Below are 18,931 nucleotides of genomic sequence, written 5' to 3'. Positions count from 1 at the left end.
TTACCTTGAGTTAAGTTGAGAACATTTGATGAGGTATTGATAAAGGTTCAAGTTTGGGGTTACTGGAAAAATTGAAAAGAAAAGGCATTGAGCTAAGTAGTGAGTACATGAAAAGCAAAAGCAAAAGAAAAAGAAAGATGAAAAGAAAAGAAAATAAAAGCTCAATGCAAGGGAAAGCTAGGAAAATAAAAAAAGAGAGTTTGTGCTTGAATGATGAAATCATAAATGTCTCTCTTAACTCAAGGATTTTGCTGACCATAAAAACCAATTTCCTTGTTAGCCCAACCAAGTTACAAGCGATGAAAAGCCGTTGTGATGACAACTTGCTTGTGAGTATATGTGTGATTGTGGCTAAATGAAAGGCAAAGTTAATTTGTGTGACATTGTGATAGCAGAGTGAAAAATTCACAACACACCTCACTATACACCTTTGAGTTGAGTGATACACTTTTGAGTGCTTGAGTGATACACTTTCCTTGGTGAGGAGTAGTTCTTTGAATTTCTGATTACATCTTTGCTTGGTTGATTGATCATTCTTAAGGATAACATTTGTTGAAGTATATGAGCATCACATTGATTTTGATTGAATTAAGGCATATGCACATCTTGACTGACATCTTTATGTTGAGTTGATAAAAGGGATTCTTGTTGAATCATTGTAGTAATTGTTCTAAAAAGCTGAGTTACAATCTGTTTTGCTTGAGGACAAGCAAAGTTCTAAGTTTGGGGTTGTGATAACAGTTGAAAATACCGTTATCTATGATGTAATTTTGATACTAAATGCACCTTTTTTTGCCTAGAAACTTTCTTGAAATCATGATTTTCTGTTAGGTTGTGTGAATAAGAGAGTTAAGGTTGAACTTAATGATTTTATGACTAAATTCCCTTATTTTAGTAGGTTAATGAAGTGGTTTGGAAGGGGAGTCAAAGTATGAAGGAGTCGGAACTCAAGGAGCAACCAGAACTATAGAAAAAGAGAAAAAATGCAGTGCTGAAAAAATCCGCGAGGCTTGGGTGCCCCTCAAGGGGGCTTGAGCGCCAGAAGTGCACCGCACACCGCTTGGGCGCCTCTTTTGGGTGCTTAAGCGCTAGAAAGTACCCTTCGACGCCCGAGCACCCCCACTTAGGGCGCTTGAACGCCAGCGACATGGGTCGGACCTTGTTTCTGTTTTGATTCGACTCTATTTAAAGGATCCAGACACCCTAGGTTTTGTATCTTTGGCAGGAGGAGCACAACAGTACACTTTTTCAGCCTCTAGAGGCGGATTTGGATGCGGGAGCTTCCATCTTCTATTTTTTGGGTTTTCCTATCTCATTCTTCTCCATTGTTCATCTAGTTTCACCATGTCTATGGTGAACTAAACTCTATTTGTTGTTGGGGGATGATGTAACCTTGTGAACTCTCATGTATTTGAATTGATTCTTAATAATATATGCTTTTTCATTAATTGTTAGAGTAATTCATTTGTGATTATTGCATGCTTTGTTTAACTTATTCATAGCATGGTGTATGAATTGCATGAGTGCCGCGAGGTTTCTTACAAGTCAGGTTCTTATTGAACTACTCCTAAGAGTAATACTTCTCAAGGATAGGAGTATGATTGTTGGTTGTCTTAAGCTCTTGATCTTCATAATTAATTACTAGGAATGCTAGGAATTGAATGAACTTGTAATTAAGGACAGACTTATTTCACCGAGGGATCGGGTTTAAGTGATTTAGTGAGTGATGTTAACATTAATGCACGAAGAATGTTGAGATTGTTGATAGGAAGAGCACTAGTTTAGCTGAACCTACAATCTCAAAGCTTGTGGTTTTTTATGATGACAACATAATTAATAACACATGTGATGTTTATGTGTTACATGTTCTATTGTTTACATGCTACATATAATTGTATAAATCTGTTTAAAGCATTGTATAAATCTGTTTAAAGCATGGAGAACATGATTGTGTTCATACATTGCATTTCATTGTGCGATATAATTGATTTTATTGGTGAATGCATGTCTGATGTTTTATAGAAAGAAAATCACAAGCAATTATGTTGAACTTTTTACTGTGTGGCAAAACAACAGTTTTAAGTCGACTTCATTATGGAGTGAGTCGATTAAAACTCGTGGCTTTGCACAAACTTGTTCAAAGTGTGCTGTGACGATTTTCAAAGAAGAAGTTTTTCAAAACTTCACTGTGTTACATAGTCAATTATATGCAACTTGCATTCGACAATGTTTGTTACAGTTTTGAAATTATGTTAATGCTTGTGTTAAATGTTACAACAGTTATATTTTTATATATGTTGACCAAGCATTTATTATGATTCGATTGCATTAATTGCACATTCAATTAACTGCATTGATTGCTGCTAACTACTTTGACTAAATTGTTACATTTGACTGCATTAGTAGCTAAGTTGATTAAACTGCGTCTGAATTGTGAAAATCTATAAATTGACGCAAACTTGATCTCTGTAAGAACTTTTGTGATTCTAACAGTTTTGTGATATTTTGCAGAGAGTGCATTCTTACAAAGAAAGGGAAAGAGCTCCAAGAAATAAGAAGTGACCGTGGTGATCATTTACTTGTGGATTCTTGAAGTGCAAGTTAACTGCATTTACAAAGGCTGATCATATCTGAACATTTGGGTGTTACTGAAAGATCAAAGGCTACAATCTTGTAAAGATTGGTTTGAGGTTTCCCTGTTGTGATTACAGGAAGAAGAGTGTGTTGTGTTCTTGACTTTGAGGGTGGCTCAAAGGGTTGGACTGTAGGAGAGGGGATTCTTGTTGCTAGTCTGTTTTGTATATGCCTATATTTTGATTAGAGGGTTAGAGAGGTGTTTTATATTTTTGACGTGAGGTCACTATAAAAACCTTGTTGTAAAAACCTTGATCATTATAGTGCATTGGCTTCCTATGGTTGGAAGGACACTAGATGTAGGCTTGGCCGAACCAGTAAAAAAACCCAATGTTTGATCTTTCTATCCATGCACTATTTATTTAGTCGATTGCATACTGCATTAAATCGATTATATTTCCGCTGCATAAACAAATCTTTTTCCTTGCGTTTCAAGAAAGCTTTTAAAGGCATCTACTTTGCGAAAAAGATTTAAAGAAAACTTTTTTTTTACATTTCACCAATTCACCCCCTGTGTGTGAGAAATTAAGTCATTCTATTTTCAACAATTGGCACTTGAGTTGATTTTCATAAGATATTTGAAATCCAAGTCGATTATCTTTTTCCTTAAATCGACTGATCCTGAGAAATGGCTTTAAATTTTCAAACTTTTTGTGAAGGTGCATCCACAAATAGACCACCACTATTTGTTAGAGAAAATTATGCTTTCTGGAAAAAAGGATGCAAATCTTTCTTGAATCCGTGGATAAAGGAGTTTGGGATGCAACTTTAAACGGTCCATTTGAGCCAACTCATGTTGTTAATGGAAAAATTGTTTTGAAAAACTTTTCTGAGTGGACTCAAGATGAGAACTGAAGAGCTCAATATGATGTTGTTAACCCTCGGCAAGTGTAATTGAATCGTATCAAGTAATAATAAAATGGTAAGACCAAGTATCGTTCCCAAAGGACTCACGGCCTAAATAGTTGTATGATTTCTTGATTAAATAAGACTTGAAAAACAAATTCTTTGAGATTTAAATGCAAACACTAAAAAGTTAATATGAATGCATGTATTGATCCATTGGACAAAAGAAGCAAAACGTGATTGAAATATATGGATGATTATGTTGTTGGGGTTACCGAGTTCTCCTATCCACTCTCTTGTATTCAAGAATTCACCTTTCTTCATTAATGTTAATGTCATTTTCTAATTTACCTTAAACTCGATGTCTCGGTGAAGAAAGCCTAATCCTAATCACTATTTTACAATGTCTTGTCTACCTAGCAATTATTCATGCATTACATTCGCATAGAAGCTTAAAGGCAATCAATCCTCCTATCTCTATGTCTAGGTAATATTGCTCTTGGGAGAATTTCTTCATGTCTAGATTTATCTATATGTGTCCATACAAATAAAATCAATGATCATGCAATTGAATGAGTTAAACAAAGCATGCATAGTGTATAGAAGAAAAACCCTAACAATTAATGAAAGAAAACATATATTATAAAGAATCAATTCAAAACATGAGAGTTTCAAAGGATTACAACGATTCCCCAACAACAATGAAGGTTCAGTTCACCATAATCATGGTGAAACTAGATGAAAAACAATGAAAGAATGAAAGATAGAACCCTAGAAAGTTGAGAAAGGAGCTTTAGCATCCAAAATCCTCTTCCAAGGGGTGAAGTTTTGCCTTTGTCTGCCAAACGATGTCTACCCTAAGGCAGGCTTATTGCGCCAAGGGATTGGATTCTAAGTACTTTAGTGAGTGACATTAACATTCATGCATAAAGAGGAATTCTTATATACATGAGAGGGAACTTGGTGAAATCTAACCCCAACAAGATATTCATCTCATATTGTTATGTAGTAAGGATATTTATGTAATAACATAAATATCTTAGATATTTTAGACAGTTAAAGCCACTAACCACATTTTTAGGTAAGGTGGTTATTTTTATTTTGCTTATAAATACAGTGACAGGACCAAAGTCCAGGTACGTTCTCTTTATGCTCTAGAGACTCTAGAATAATATTTCAGAGCAGTACCATAATTACTCTCTGGAGAGCTGAGGCTCCATAATTCACATCTGACTTGAGCGTCGGAGTATCTTTGCAGGTACCTCCCCCTCCTTTGGCGAGTATGAAGAGCAACAATTGGAGAAGAGCAAGCGTCCCAGACAGCGTCCCAGACAGCCAGGAGCAATAAAGACACACCGGACAAATGTACACCGAAACATTTTGGCGCCCACCGTGGGGCCGAGTGACATCCCGCAGAAGTCACAAGGGGAGCTTCGGCCTCAACGAATCACTTCTCCGGATAAAGCTACTCAAACAAGATGGAACTGCCGCATCGCCGCAAGGATTCTCTCCCTGAGCCATTAGCGCTACTGTAAGCACCGTTTGCGAAATTGTGCCTCTTTACGGGTCAGACCCAGTGCCGAGAACGCCTCCAGACCAAGTCCATCCATCAGCCTCCGTCACGCTAATCCTACGGCAGTGGTGGAGACCACCGAACTCCTATCCACGATGCGTCTCAAACAAGAACCACCCACACCAGCACTTCTCCTTTCTCGCGTGCGAGGTTCTCTCCGCACCGCGTCTTCGCCATCTGAAGGAGCCCAACCATCGCGGGTTGCGGCAGATGCCACCAAGCCAGGGCCATATTTCCGTTATCTCCGTTATTGTCCCTTCATCACTTGGAAGCAATGGAGCCCATATTTCCCGACATGGACAGAGTACAGGCTTTGGAACATCTTGGTGTCGCTGCAAATGTAGATCCTGCCAGTATCCTGCAGCAAACCGTCTGCTATGATCAGTCAAATTCTTTGAATTTCTCTGTTTCTTGGGGTTTCGCTATCCAAGTTTATCAAGGAAATGAACTTGTACCTGACCTCCTTTCGGTGCAGAGAACTTTTGTTCCATGGAGGAGAGGTAGTAAAGTCAATGCCAATTTCATGTTTAACACCGGAGACTATCTCAGGGATCCTTGTAACAGGCCTTCAGTATTTTTCTTGAAAAGCGCGACATCTCATAAGGATACAGAGGTACACGAGAAATCCCTAATTTCCCAATTTTCACAAACCCCAATCCCCAACGAGAAAAACTCTGACCAAGATCGCACAATCCGCAAACCGAAAACCCTAAATTCCCAAACTCGGGGACAAGCCATTTCGGCGCCTCCAAGAAAACCGCATTGTCAGACCCATTCTCCACGTCTTCCGCAAGACTCGCTCCACCCACGCGTCATTCAGTTTGGCCTCCACGTCATCCAACCCAATTTCTATTCCTCAAATACTCCAGCGTTCGACCTCGACTTTCGGCTTCGAGGACGCTCGACAATCACTATGTACGAGCGTCCAAACAGTCGGCCTCACATCCCACTTGAACGCTCGAAAAATCACTGTGTATGAGCGTCTGTCGGTCGTTCGGCCTCGTAACGAGCGCTCTGACATTCGAGCGTCACGATCGTTCGAACCAACTGATGATAAGACATCCGGCGACAAAGACGTTCGTCCTCAAATATCCAACAATTACTGTGAACGAGCGTTCAAGCAATCGGTCGTTCGGCCTCGACCATTGGATTCGAACGCTCGACAATCAATGTGGACGAGCGTTCAAAACAGTAGATCGCTCGGCCTCGCCTACGTAGACGAACGCTCGACAATCAATATGTCGACGAGCGTTCGTCAATCCATTTCAACGAGCGCTCGTCCATCCACTTCAACGAGCGCTCGTCAATCCATTTCAACGAGCGCTCGTCCATCCATTTCAACGAGCGCTCGTCCATCCATTTCAACGAGCGTTCAAGAAGCGCTCGCCAACACATGTCAACGAGCGGCCAAACATCGCTCGACACTCCACTTGGTTTAGGCCGCTCGGCAAGCAATGGGACGAACGTTCAAACCATACCCGACGTTCGTTCACTCCGTCACCAACGTTCGGCCATCCAAGGCCTCAACCATTCGGCCATTCGTTTCAATAGCGTTCGGCCAACAATGCTCTCTCGTTGACGTTCGGCCGAGAGCGTTCGAAACTTCGCTCATCATTGACGTTCGGCTCCAAACGTTCGGCCTAGGTCGTTCGTCACTTCGTTCGGCCATGCTCTTGTTCGGCCTCTGTGCATTCGGTCACTCCATCTCTCTAACGCTCGTCCTCAAACGTCCCGCACTCAGCCTCGGGTACGTTCGGCCTTTCGGCTACGAGGACGCTCGAGCACTCGACCACACGTACCACACGAACGTTCAAGGAATCAGACGTTCGACTTCAAAAGCGTGCGCCATTTAGTTTCAACAGCCCGACCATCAATATCAACGAACGTTCAAAGAGTCGGCCGTTCGGCCTAAAATGCGTTCGTCATTTCGTTGAGCGAGCGTTCTCAAATTCGTGTGTACGAGCGTTCAAATACCTCTCGACCGCTCGTCAATTCATGTGTACTTCCAACACCGCTCGACAACCCTTGTTAACGAGCGTTCAAATACCACTCACCAATCCATTTCAGCGAGCGTTCGAATAACACTCGACAAGGCGTGTGAACGAGCGTTCAAGCTATCCGCCGTTCATCCTCGGACCGCTCGTCCTCGCCCTTCGGACTGGAACGCTCGAAAAATCCTGTGGACGAGCGTTCAAACAATCAGCCGCTGGTCCTCGGACCGCTCGTCCTCGCCCTTTGGATTCGAACGCTCGACAGTGCTTGTGGACGAGCGTTCAAGCAATCAGCCGTTCGTCCTCGGACCGCTCGTCCTCACCTTTGGATCCAAACGCTCGACACTTAAGGTGGACGAGCGTTCAAACAAAAGATTGTTCGTCCTCGCCTTCTGGTCACGAAAGGCCGTTCGTCCTCGCCCTTTGGACTCGAACGCTCGACACTCAATGTGGACGAGCGTTCAAACAGCAGTCGATCGGCCTTCGAATTCAAACGCTCGTACACCAAGATAGTCGAGCGTCCAAGACAATCTGTGTGTGGCAGTTCAAACAATCGGCCGTTCGGCCTAACTTTAGTTTCAACCACGCGAAATTCTGTATGTACGAGCGTTCAACAAAGTATGTGTCGAGCGTGCAAGCAATCCTCACGCTCAAGGGATGAACGTTCAAACTGTCCCCGTCGTTCATCCCCTCGATCTCCAACGCTCGTCCACTCTGTCCCCCGACGTTCGGCCACCCGCCTCCACAACGTTCGTCCACTCGGATCCACATGCGTTCGCCCATTCGACTAAAACCTGATGCTCGCACACTAGTCCTCAATGACGTTCGGCATGTTGGTTTCAACCGTTCGACATCTTGGTTTCAACCATTCGGCCAATCGCTTAACAAACGCTCGGCATTTTCCATAGGAAGCGTTCGGTCATTCGGACTCGCTTGCTTTCGGTCAATCAATCTCTTTGACGTACGGCCTCAAGCGTCCAGCATTCGGCCTAATGAACGTTCGGTCACCAGGTTTGCAACTTCACCAAACGATCTCACCTATATGCTTAATATTATTTCTTACAGTGCAGATAAGCATATCTTGTACGTAAAAGCGGACACCTAAGCGCCGTTCATCCTGAAGCACTCCTAAACCCGGTAGATGTTCGCCCAAGAACACCCAGGTGCATAAAGGGATACACTCCCGCTGGTAGATGTTCGCCCTAGAACACCCAGGTGCATCGAACAAAGGGACACACTCCCGCTGGTAGATGTTCGCCCTAGAACACCCAGACCATCAAACCTAGGGGACCATCCCCATAGCCTAGCTTATGTTCACCCAAAAACATCAACTTTTCAAAGATTCTGTCGTTCAACATCGAAAGCGCTCGTCATTTGGTCTCAACGCTCAACAATCAAATGTCAACGAGCGTCCACTCAGTCAGTCGTTCGGCATCAACGCTCGACAAACAAATGTCAACGAGCGTCCATTCAGTCAGTCGTTCCGCCTTACCGTTCGGCAATCAAATGTCAACGAGCGTCCAAACATCGCTCGACATTCATTTTAACGAGCGTTCAGGAGCCGCTCGTCAATTCATTTCAACGAGCGTTCAAGAAGCGCCCGCCAATGCATGTCAACGAACGTCCCAACATCGCTGGACATTCCACTTCAACGAGCGTTCAGGAAGTGCTCGTTCATCCATGTCAACGAGCGCTCGTCAATTTATATCAACGACGAGCGTTTAGACACCGCTCGACAATCCATGTTTACGAGCGCTCAAGAAGTTGGCCGTTCGGCCTCCAATTTGTTCAACCTTTTGGTTTTAAGCGCTCGACAACCCATGTGTACGAGCGTTCAAAACAGTCGGCCGTTCGACTTCCCTTTACTTTCAACCACTCAGTCTCACATGCCACTCGACCACTCGACCACCTATGTGTCGAACGTTCAAACAGTCGTCATGATCGGCCTCGCATGCCACTCGGCCTCGACCGCTCGGTCATACGTATCTTCACGTTCGGCCTCACTTGCTCCAGCTTTTTGCCGTTCGTCTTCGCCTCCTTTTGGTCCATCAAATTCGTCATCCTTGTTTTAACACGTTCAGTCCACACTTGAGCAATAACCAGGCACACGCTCTCTAATTACAGCGAAGACAGCCTCCCTCAAACTCATAAGTCCTATAGTTACCACGTTCATAAAACGGAACGGTTAACTCGGACTTCGGGGGCATGTTATGTAGTAAGGATATTTATGTAATAACATAAATATCTTAGATATTTTAGACAGTTAAAGCCACTAACCACATTTTTAGGTAAGGTGGTTATTTTTATTTTGCTTATAAATACAGTGACAGGACCAAAGTCCAGGTACGTTCTCTTTATGCTCTAGAGACTCTAGAATAATATTTCAGAGCAGTACCATAATTACTCTCTGGAGAGCTGAGGCTCCATAATTCACATCTGACTTGAGCGTCGGAGTATCTTTGCAGGTACCTCCCCCTCCTTTGGCGAGTATGAAGAGCAACAATTGGAGAAGAGCAAGTGTCCCAGACAGCGTCCCAGACAGCCAGGAGCAATAAAGACACACCGGACAAATGTACACCGAAACACATATTAAACAACATCTGTTCATCTTTGTGTTACTCTACTATTGATCAATTTGCATTCATATTTAATTTTCTGTCTTTTCATTTTAAACCAATGATCTCGTTTCTTTTAAGTCTTAATTAATTGAGTTATCATGCAATTGTTTAGTGCCGAGAGTCTTTTGGGATACGATACTTGGTCTTACTATTTTATATTACTTGTGCGATTCAATACACTTGCCGATCCATCAACAAGTTTTTGGTTTTGTTTCTTGAGATCAAAAATATTTTCAACATTCCATTCTGTCGCAACCGGAATCGCGACGGGACGACGATCCAAAAAAGAAATTTAGGTTTCGAAAAAGAGATTTTGGAGTCGCCACCATAGTTTATTCTGGGAAACTACGGAAAAACCATAAAAAGGATAAGGCATGGTCTACCAGATTCTGGGTTCGGGAGTCGGTTACGTGTAGGGAAGGTGTTAGCACCCTACAACGTCTGCCCTAAGGCAGTACCTTTAACTAAATGCGCCAATGTGATGTGGTTTTCAAAATGTTTAACTATCCCCTAAAATAAAATTCTAAATAAACAAAATATATTTTTTTTAGTTTTTTGGGCCCGACAAGGATTGACCTTGCTCCTACGTATTCTCATTCAAAATGAGAAATCAGGGTTACGTAGTTCTTTTTGAAAATGTTTGAGAGATTTGTTTGAGAAATTGATTGAAAGATTTGTTTGAGAAATTGATTGAAAGATTTGTTTGAGAAATTGATTGAAAGATTTGTTTGAGAAATTGATTGAAAATTTGTTTTGAAATGATTTTGGGATTTTTGGGAAGTGAACCTGATAACGACTAGCCTTGCTCCTACGTATCTCCAATCTTGATGGAGAATCAAGGATCACGTAGTTCTGGGTTAAAGGTTGATTGTCGTTTGAAGATGTGAATGTTTTATATTTTGGTATTTTTATGTGAGAAGGAGAAAAGTTTTTAGCACAAGGACGATGCGAACGATCACACATGTGCCTAAACCTTTAAAATATTTTATTATTATTTGAGAAGAGAAGAAGAAAAGGTTTTAGCACAAGGACGATGCGTGCGATCACACATGTGCCTAAACCTTTTAAAATATTTTTGTTATTATTTGAGAAAAGAAGAAGAAAAGGTTTTAGCACAAGGACGATGCGTGCGATCACACATGTGCCTAAACCTTTAAATGTATTTCTGTAAATTCTTTTATTTAGGCTATAAATATTGTATTATTAAACATATATTTTAGGATAAGTAGATATCTAGAATAAATAGATAAAATAAAAATAAAATAAAATAAGACAAAAAAATACAATGAAAATAAAATAAATAAATTAAAAATAAAAAAAAACAAATGAAATAAGATAAACAAAATAAATGAAATAAAAAGAGAAATAAAAAAAACAAATAAGTAAATAAAGCAAATAATAGGGGGCCCAAATGAGAAAGGGAGGGCCGAACGGCCCGACGAACGGACGTTGGTAAAGGATTCAGAATGACGAGCGTTCGTTGGGGGAGGTGACGAACGTACGATGAGAATAAGGCGGAATAACGAGCGTTCATTGGGGGAGATAACGAACGTTCAAAAATGTGGCTGAAAGACGAGCGCTCGTTGGGGAGGTGACGAGGACGCTGGGAAAGAAAGCTGAATGACGAGCGCTCGTTGGGGAGATGACGAGCGGACACTGGGAAAGAAGGCTGAATGACGAGCGTTCGTTGGGGAGGTGACGAGCGGACACTCAAAAGTGTTGCTGAATGACGAGCGCTCGTTGGGTGAGATGACGTACGGACGTTGAGAAATGGAGGCTGAGTGACGAGCGCTCGTTGGGGAGATGACGAGCTTACACTGGGAAAGAAAGCTGAATGACGAGCGCTCGTTGGGGAGATGACGAGCGGACACTGGGAAATAAGGCTGAATGACGAGCGTTCGTTGGGGAGGTTATGAACGGACGTTCAAAATTGTTGTTGAATGACGAGCGCTCGTTGGGTGAGATGACGTACGGACGTTGAGAAATGGAGGCTGAGTGACGAGCGCTCGTTGGGGAGATGACGAGCGGACACTGGGAAAGAAGGCTGAATGACGAGCGTTCGTTGTTGGAGCTGGTCACCAAACGGTCCGTCCAAGAAGTGGCCGGATGGACGTTTGGAGAGGAGGTCGGTGACGAACGTTCAAAAGAGGCTTAATAACGTGCGTTTATTTTTGGGCTCGGCCCAACACCGGCCCGGGGTGGCTTTTCTGACCTAGAATCCCCCAGGGGTTCTACATTTTCAACTCATTCCACCATTCACAATCAGCACATGAGAAACCCAGGGTCTCTTTCTCTGATCGGACTATCCTAGGGCTGGGATTGCCTCCCTTGAACACCTGCGCCACTACTTTTTCCAACCAGCCACCGCACCACCACCTTCCACCCGTCTCGGCGCCGGCGGCGACCCCAAGCGCCACCGGAACCACGGCCGGCCACGGCGTTCTCTCCCCTTCTCTCTCTCGCACTAGCCTAGGGTTGAGGCTTTTCCACCTTGGGCACCGCCTGCCGCCGCTTCTCTTCCGCCGTCGTCATGAGCCGCCGCCACAGAAACGCCCCCCCTAAGCCCTAAAATCGCGTCGTCTGCCTTCATCGCAAGCGCCACCAGGACCGCCAACCCCCGTGACCGTCGCGACAACGCCCTCGTCTCCTCCATCATCGCGCCACAGAGTTCCCCTCAACAGCCCAGGCCGTGGGAACTCAACGCCATCACGCCATCAACAGCGACCAAGCCTTGCTTCCCCACCTCCGTCGCATTCATTCGAAACCCATGCTCTCCAGCCCTCGATTTATACATTGTTGTGTGATAGCAGAAAGGCAGAAAACAAAAGGAGAGAACGGGTAGGGGATTTGTGAGTTGATTTTTCTATGCTTTGGATTGATGCAGGTGAAAAATGATGTTGGATTCAGATGAAGAGCATAGGCGTCTTGCTAGGCAGAGAGTATGAAACGGCAGGAGAATGAGTCTTGGTTCTTAGTAATTGTTTTTATTTCTGTGGAGCTGTTTTGTGCAGGTTGAGGACGGAGGTGGGATGCATGAGTTAGGACGGGGTATATGCGAGAAGGCGAATGGCTGCCCAGGCCGAGAGAGGCAAGACGAATGCTATGGCGATGGCGCCTTGAGCAAAAAAGGAAACAATGCTTCTCTGGATTTGACCATCATGATGTTTTATGGATAAGTGTTAAGAAGATGAAAAGGGACGTTGAGTGTTATGAAAGACCAGAACTCAAGAGAAAAGGAATTTCAGTGAAGCCTTGTGGTGTAAGGCGCGTTCATGTGCTCATGGAAAGGGAATGGAGATACGTTGGTAATAGAAACATTAAGCAGTCAATGTAGCAAGAAGAAAAAATGCAAGCATATTGAGTATGTGAACATTAACATAGAGTCATCGCAGCAAGCCAAGGATTATCATTAGGATCAAACTAGGATGGAGAACTGAGGTGGACGACTTACCTGAGTGCTGAAGTTTTTTTTTCGGTGATAATCTCTTTCTCTTCTCTCGGTGCAGGTCTAAACCTCCCAGGAAGCTGGCTTCTCCTGGTCCTCAATCCTTGATACAGTGAGGGGAGTTTTTTTCGCTTTCGGAGAGGGTCAGTCTTTGTTATGCTCGCCTCTTCCAACAAAATGAGTCCCCTCCCCCTTTTTGTGTATTCCCTTCACTTTCTCTTCTCCATTGCTTTTTGCGAATTGCCAATCCCTCTGCTGTGCTGTGCCTCTGCTGTGCCTCTTGCCAAACCAAATCAAGCCTCTGCTCTCCCCAAAACTTGCCTTGTCCTTGCCTGCCCAAAACCAATTTGTCTCCTCGCAGCAGAAAACTGTTTTCCTCCACTGTGTCCCCTCCTTTTTGCCAATTTGTCCTTTTCTCACTTTTTGATTCATTTTTTTATTTTAATTTAATTTAATTTTAAAACCTTTTAACTAATAATAATTTTTTAATTATAAACAAAATGAAAAGAAAAATTTAATTAAAATTAAAATAAATCAAAAAATAAGAAATAAAAATAAAAATAAGAATTAAAATTAAAACGAAGAATAAAAAAAAATAAAATAAATAAATAAATAAAAGAAAAGAAAAGAAAAGAAAAGAAAAGAAAAAAAGAGTAAAATAAATAAAAAGAGATAGAATAAAAACAAAATAAGCAATAAAGAAAAAGGGTAATAAAAACAATAAGATAAAATAAATAGAACTAAAAAAGGAAATAGGTAAATGAATAATAAAAATGCTATAAAAATAATCCGGACGAAATTGGGTATTGACACATTCGAGTCAAACTTTGCTTGTAGTGCTTCATCATCGGGTTCCCTCTTTTTCTTCTTCTTCCTCAATTCGTGGGCCTTTAATGACCCAGCTAACTCTCCACAATGAGAACTAACAAATCTTTTGTCTCTTCAATAGTGACCACGATACTTTTAAAAGCATCCCCCAGATTTCTCAAGATCTTTTCCACAACCCGGTTAGGAGGAACCTCTTCTCCGTTCATTCCGAGTTGGTTGGGCATCTTCTACACTCGAGCTATAAACTCGACAACTCCTTCCTTTTCATCCATCTTCATATGTTAAAACTCTCTTCTGAGGGCTTGAACTCGGACCTGCTTCACACGGGTATCTCCTTTGTATGTCACCTTCAAAATTTCCCATGCTTCTTTTACTGACTTTGCATTAGCCATTTTCTCGAATCTAAATTCATCCACTACATTATACAAAAAGTACAAACTCGATCTGTTCACTTGTGTCCTTTTCAATGCAGCAATCTGATTCACTGTCTCATGGTCATCATCCGCGAGTTCATTGTACTCGTCCTCCATTATGTTCCATACATCTTGGGATCCAAGAAGAACCCTCATCTGCAAAGACCAATTGTCGTAATTGATCCTTTCCGACAATTGTGACACACTCATTCCGTTAACTACCTTTGTCATCTGTCTCACAAAAAAAAATCAAGCACTCACTTTTTCCCTCACGGTGTTTGACTCTTTCGTCTCTCTCTCTCTCTCTCTTTTTCCCTCTCAGTACTGAGAGCATAAAGCTCTGATACCACTTTGTTAACAAAATGTGACCCACACAAATAATAATACTCTTCAATTCCCTATGGTTACTTTTCATTGAACCTTGACAACCTTTAAATAGGTGCAAATAGGGCCTTGGTGTTAACGGTTGAAAATACCGTTATTTGTGATGTAATTTTGGCATTAAATACACCCTTTTTCATTTAGAAACTTGCTTGGACTCATGCTTTTTCATTAAGTTGTGTGAATAAGAGAGTTGAGGTTGAATTTGATGATTTTATTACTAATTACCCTTGTTTTGATTGGTAATTAGAGAATTCGGAAAGCAGAGACGAAGTGCTAAGGAGTTAGAGCTCAGAAAGGCCTTGAAAAGCACCTAAAGGAGGAACCACACGAAGCTTGGGCGCCCTGTCCGAGGCTTGAGCCTCGGAAAATCGACGTCCACATCCTGGGCACCCTCCTAAGCCGCTCGGGCGGCGACCTCCGAAGCCTGGGCGTCTAATTGAAGCTCAAGCCCTACATGAGGACCGTCCACCGCCTGGGCGCCGTAAATGGGGTGCCCAACCGTTGTGCGTCGCAGATCTGGCCCAGTTTTTGTTCTGTTTCGACTCTTTTGGACCGGGTCCTGTTTCTACTGTTTTCCTACTTTATTTAAAGGACCCAAGCGCTCTAGGTTTTGTATCTCTGGCTGGAGCAACACAACAACACACTCTTCTACCCTCTGAAGTCGGATCTGGAGGCGGGAGCTTCCTCTTCAACTTTTACGGTTTCACTATCTCATGCTTTTCCATTATTCATATAGTTTCTCCTTGTCTATGGAGAACTAAACTCTATTTGTTGTTTGAGAATGATGTAACCTTGTGAACTCTCATGTATTTGAATTGATTCTTAATTTATATGGTTTTTCATTAATTATTAGGGAATTCACCTGTTTCAATGTTTGCTCTATTTAACTCATTTAGTAGCATGATTTATGAATTGCATGAGTGTCGGGAGGTTCCTTGCAATTCAGGTTCTTGTTGAATTATCCCAAGGGTAATATTTCTCAGGGATGAGGGTATGAGTACTTGGTCATCTTAAGCTCTTGATCTTCAGACTTAATTTTTTAGGAACGCTAGGAATTGCACGAACTAAGAATTAAGGTAGGCTTATTGCGCCGAGGGATCAAGTTCTAAGTAATTTAGTGAGTGACATTAATATTAATGTAAAAAGAAGAATTCTTCTATACATGAGAGTAAACTTGGTGAAATCAAGCCCTAACAACATAATCATATCATTTTATAAAAAACCTCCGTTCATCTTTTTGTTACTCTACTATCACTAGTGCAGAATTGGCTTTTAACGTCCCCCCATAGACGTCCGTCCACAAAAGCCCCAACGTACATAATTGACCGGTGGCATATTCGTAAATAACAAAACTCGAGACGTCCGTCCTTGGTGGAGCCGGACGTTTATAATATTATAGACGTCCGTGGGAGGGGGACGGACGTCTAGTAGGCTGAACAAGTGAACGTTTCAGTCCCCCTGGTCAGCCCTTAGAACGTTTGTCCTGAGGCAAGACGGACGTTTATAATATTATTAACGTCCGTCTTGGGGGATGGACGTCTAGTAGGCTGAACAAGTGAACGTTTCAGTCCCCATGGTCAGCCATTAAAACGTCCGTCCTGAGGCAAGACGGACGTTTATAATATTCTGAACGTCCGTCTGGGGTAACGGACGTCTAGTAGGCTGAACAAGTGAACGTTTCAGTCCCCATGGTCAGCCGTTAGAACGTCCATCCTGGGGCGAAACGGACGTTTATAATATTATAGACGTCCGTCCTGGGAGGGCACGGACGCTCACTAGGCTGAACACTGAACGTTTCAACTGCTAATGTGTCAACCACTTGAACGTCCGTCCTGGGAGGGCGCAGACGTTTATAATATTATAGACGTTCGTCCTGGGAGGGCGCGGACGTTCACTAGGCTGAACACTGAACGTTTCAACTCCCCATGTGTCAGCCACTTGAACGTCCGTCCTGGGAGGGCGCGGACGTTTATAATATTATAGACGTCCGTCCTGGGAGGGCGCGGACGTTCACTAGGCTGAACACTGAATGTTTCAACTCCCCATGTCTCAGCCACTTGAACGTCCGTCCTAGGAGGGCGCAGACGTTTATAATATTATAGACGTCCGTCCTGGGAGGGCGCGGACGTTCACTAGGCTGCACACTGAACGTTTCAACTCCCCATGTGTCAGCCACTTGAACGTCCGTCTTGGGAGGGCGCAGACGTTTATAATATTATAGACGTCCGTCCTCCCAGGACGGACGTTCACTAGGCTGAACACTGAACGTTTCAACTGCCAATGTGTCAGCCACTTGAACGTCCGTCCTAGGAGGGCGCGGACGTTTATAATATTATAGACGTCCGTCCTGGGAGGGCGCGGACGTTCACTAGGCTGAACACTGAACGTTTCAACTCCCCATGTGTCAGCCACTTGAACGTCCGTCCTGGGAGGGCGCGGACGTTTATAATATTATAGACGTCCGTCCTGGGAGGGCGCGGACGTTCACTAGGCTGAACACTGAACGTTTCAACTCCCCATGTGTCAGCCACTTGAACGTCCGTCCTGGGAGGGCGCGGACGTTTATAATATTATAGACGTCCGTCCTGGTAGGGCTCAGACGTTTATAATATTATAGACGTCCGTCCTGGGAGGGGGCGGACGTCTATAACAGTATTAATATTGTAAACGCGAACCCGCGAGCAGTTATGCTCGTCTTCTCCCCGCGAACGTTGTCTGCTCCATTGATTTTGCAGGTGCGTTTTCTCTTTTTTGGACCGTTTAAATTAACTTTCAATCCGATGACATTGCTCTGTGATGAAATACCTTTGATTTGAACCGATTAAAAATCGTTTTCGGTACTTTTTTGTAGTCTCTTGCGTGTTCTTGGGCGGATTCTTTGACTGTTTTTGGGCTACGTTTTATGTCGTTCCCTCCTCGATTTCCCTCCCTTTGACTGTTTCTGTGCTACATTCTTAGGCCGTTCCGACAGTGCAGAAACGGACGTCCAACCCCCCAGCCCCTACCACTAACAATACAGCCAAGTAGACGTCAAGGGTCGAGGTGCCGGACGTCTATATGGACGTCTATATAGACGTCCGGCCTGACACAACGGACGTCTATATGAACGTCCGGCCTGACATAGCGGACGTTTATATAGACGTCCGACCTGACACAACGGACGTTTGTATAAACGTCCGGCCTGGCACAACGGACGTCACCCGCATAGACGTCCGTTGGAGGTCGGACGTCAAAAGGCCCACAGAACGGACGTCTATAGCCCGTTCTGCACTAGTGTATTGATCAATTTGCATTCATATTTAATTTTATGTCTTTGCATTTGAAACCAACAATCTCATTTTATTTAAGTCTTAATTAGTTGAGTTATCACACAACTATTTAGTGTCGAGAGTCTTCAGGGATACGATACTTGGTCTTACCATTTTATATTACTTGTGCGATTCGGTACACTTGTCGATCCATCAACAAGTTTTTAATTTCGTTTCTGGAGATCAAAAATATTGTCAACACTTGGGCCAAGTACAAATAATAAAAAATGACAATAAAATATCAATGGACTCAATAAAATCAACTTAATTTATCTCTATCTTATATCAATAATACTCTCCTAAATAAATGGACAATCAAAACTACCTATATATATTTTATCTCTATCAAAATCAAATCAAATATTACTAAACCCAAAACTAATAAAATAAGATTTTAATGAATCCCTAAAATTTAAGTTTATCCTAACAGGCTCGACTTAGTGTCATCACCAGGTTAACTTCATCATAAACTGATTTAAAGTAGATTAAAGTAGAACTGGACATATTTGGAAAACTAAATCAAATTTAAGAATGCACACGACTTAACAAACTGAAATTGAAATCTAAAAGCAGAATTGACTCCACAACCGAATTTCACCGATTAAAATGTGTAGAAAAACAAGAACATGCATCAGATTCAAAAAAACAATGATCAACATAAGAATTGACCGAATAAAAATGAATGAAACAACATTACTCATTCAAAAATCCTCTTTTTCAAGATAAGTAACAACTTCACTCAAACTTATGACCAAGAGTTCAATCAAGATGTGCACATGCTTTAGTGTTCACAAAGCCATTTAAATTCCAACAAATGCTATTTTTCATGAATGATCAATCAATTAAGCATGGATGTTCATGTGCTTATGGAATATTTCCTCACTAGGTAAA

The sequence above is a fragment of the Vigna umbellata genome, chromosome 4, assembly GCF_029865625.1.
Source record: "Vigna umbellata cultivar VRB3 chromosome 4, Vumbellata_1.0, whole genome shotgun sequence".
In the NCBI taxonomy this organism is placed as follows: domain Eukaryota; kingdom Viridiplantae; phylum Streptophyta; class Magnoliopsida; order Fabales; family Fabaceae; genus Vigna; species Vigna umbellata.
The sequence above is the reverse complement of the archived record's forward strand: the minus strand, read 5'-3'. Positions refer to the sequence as shown.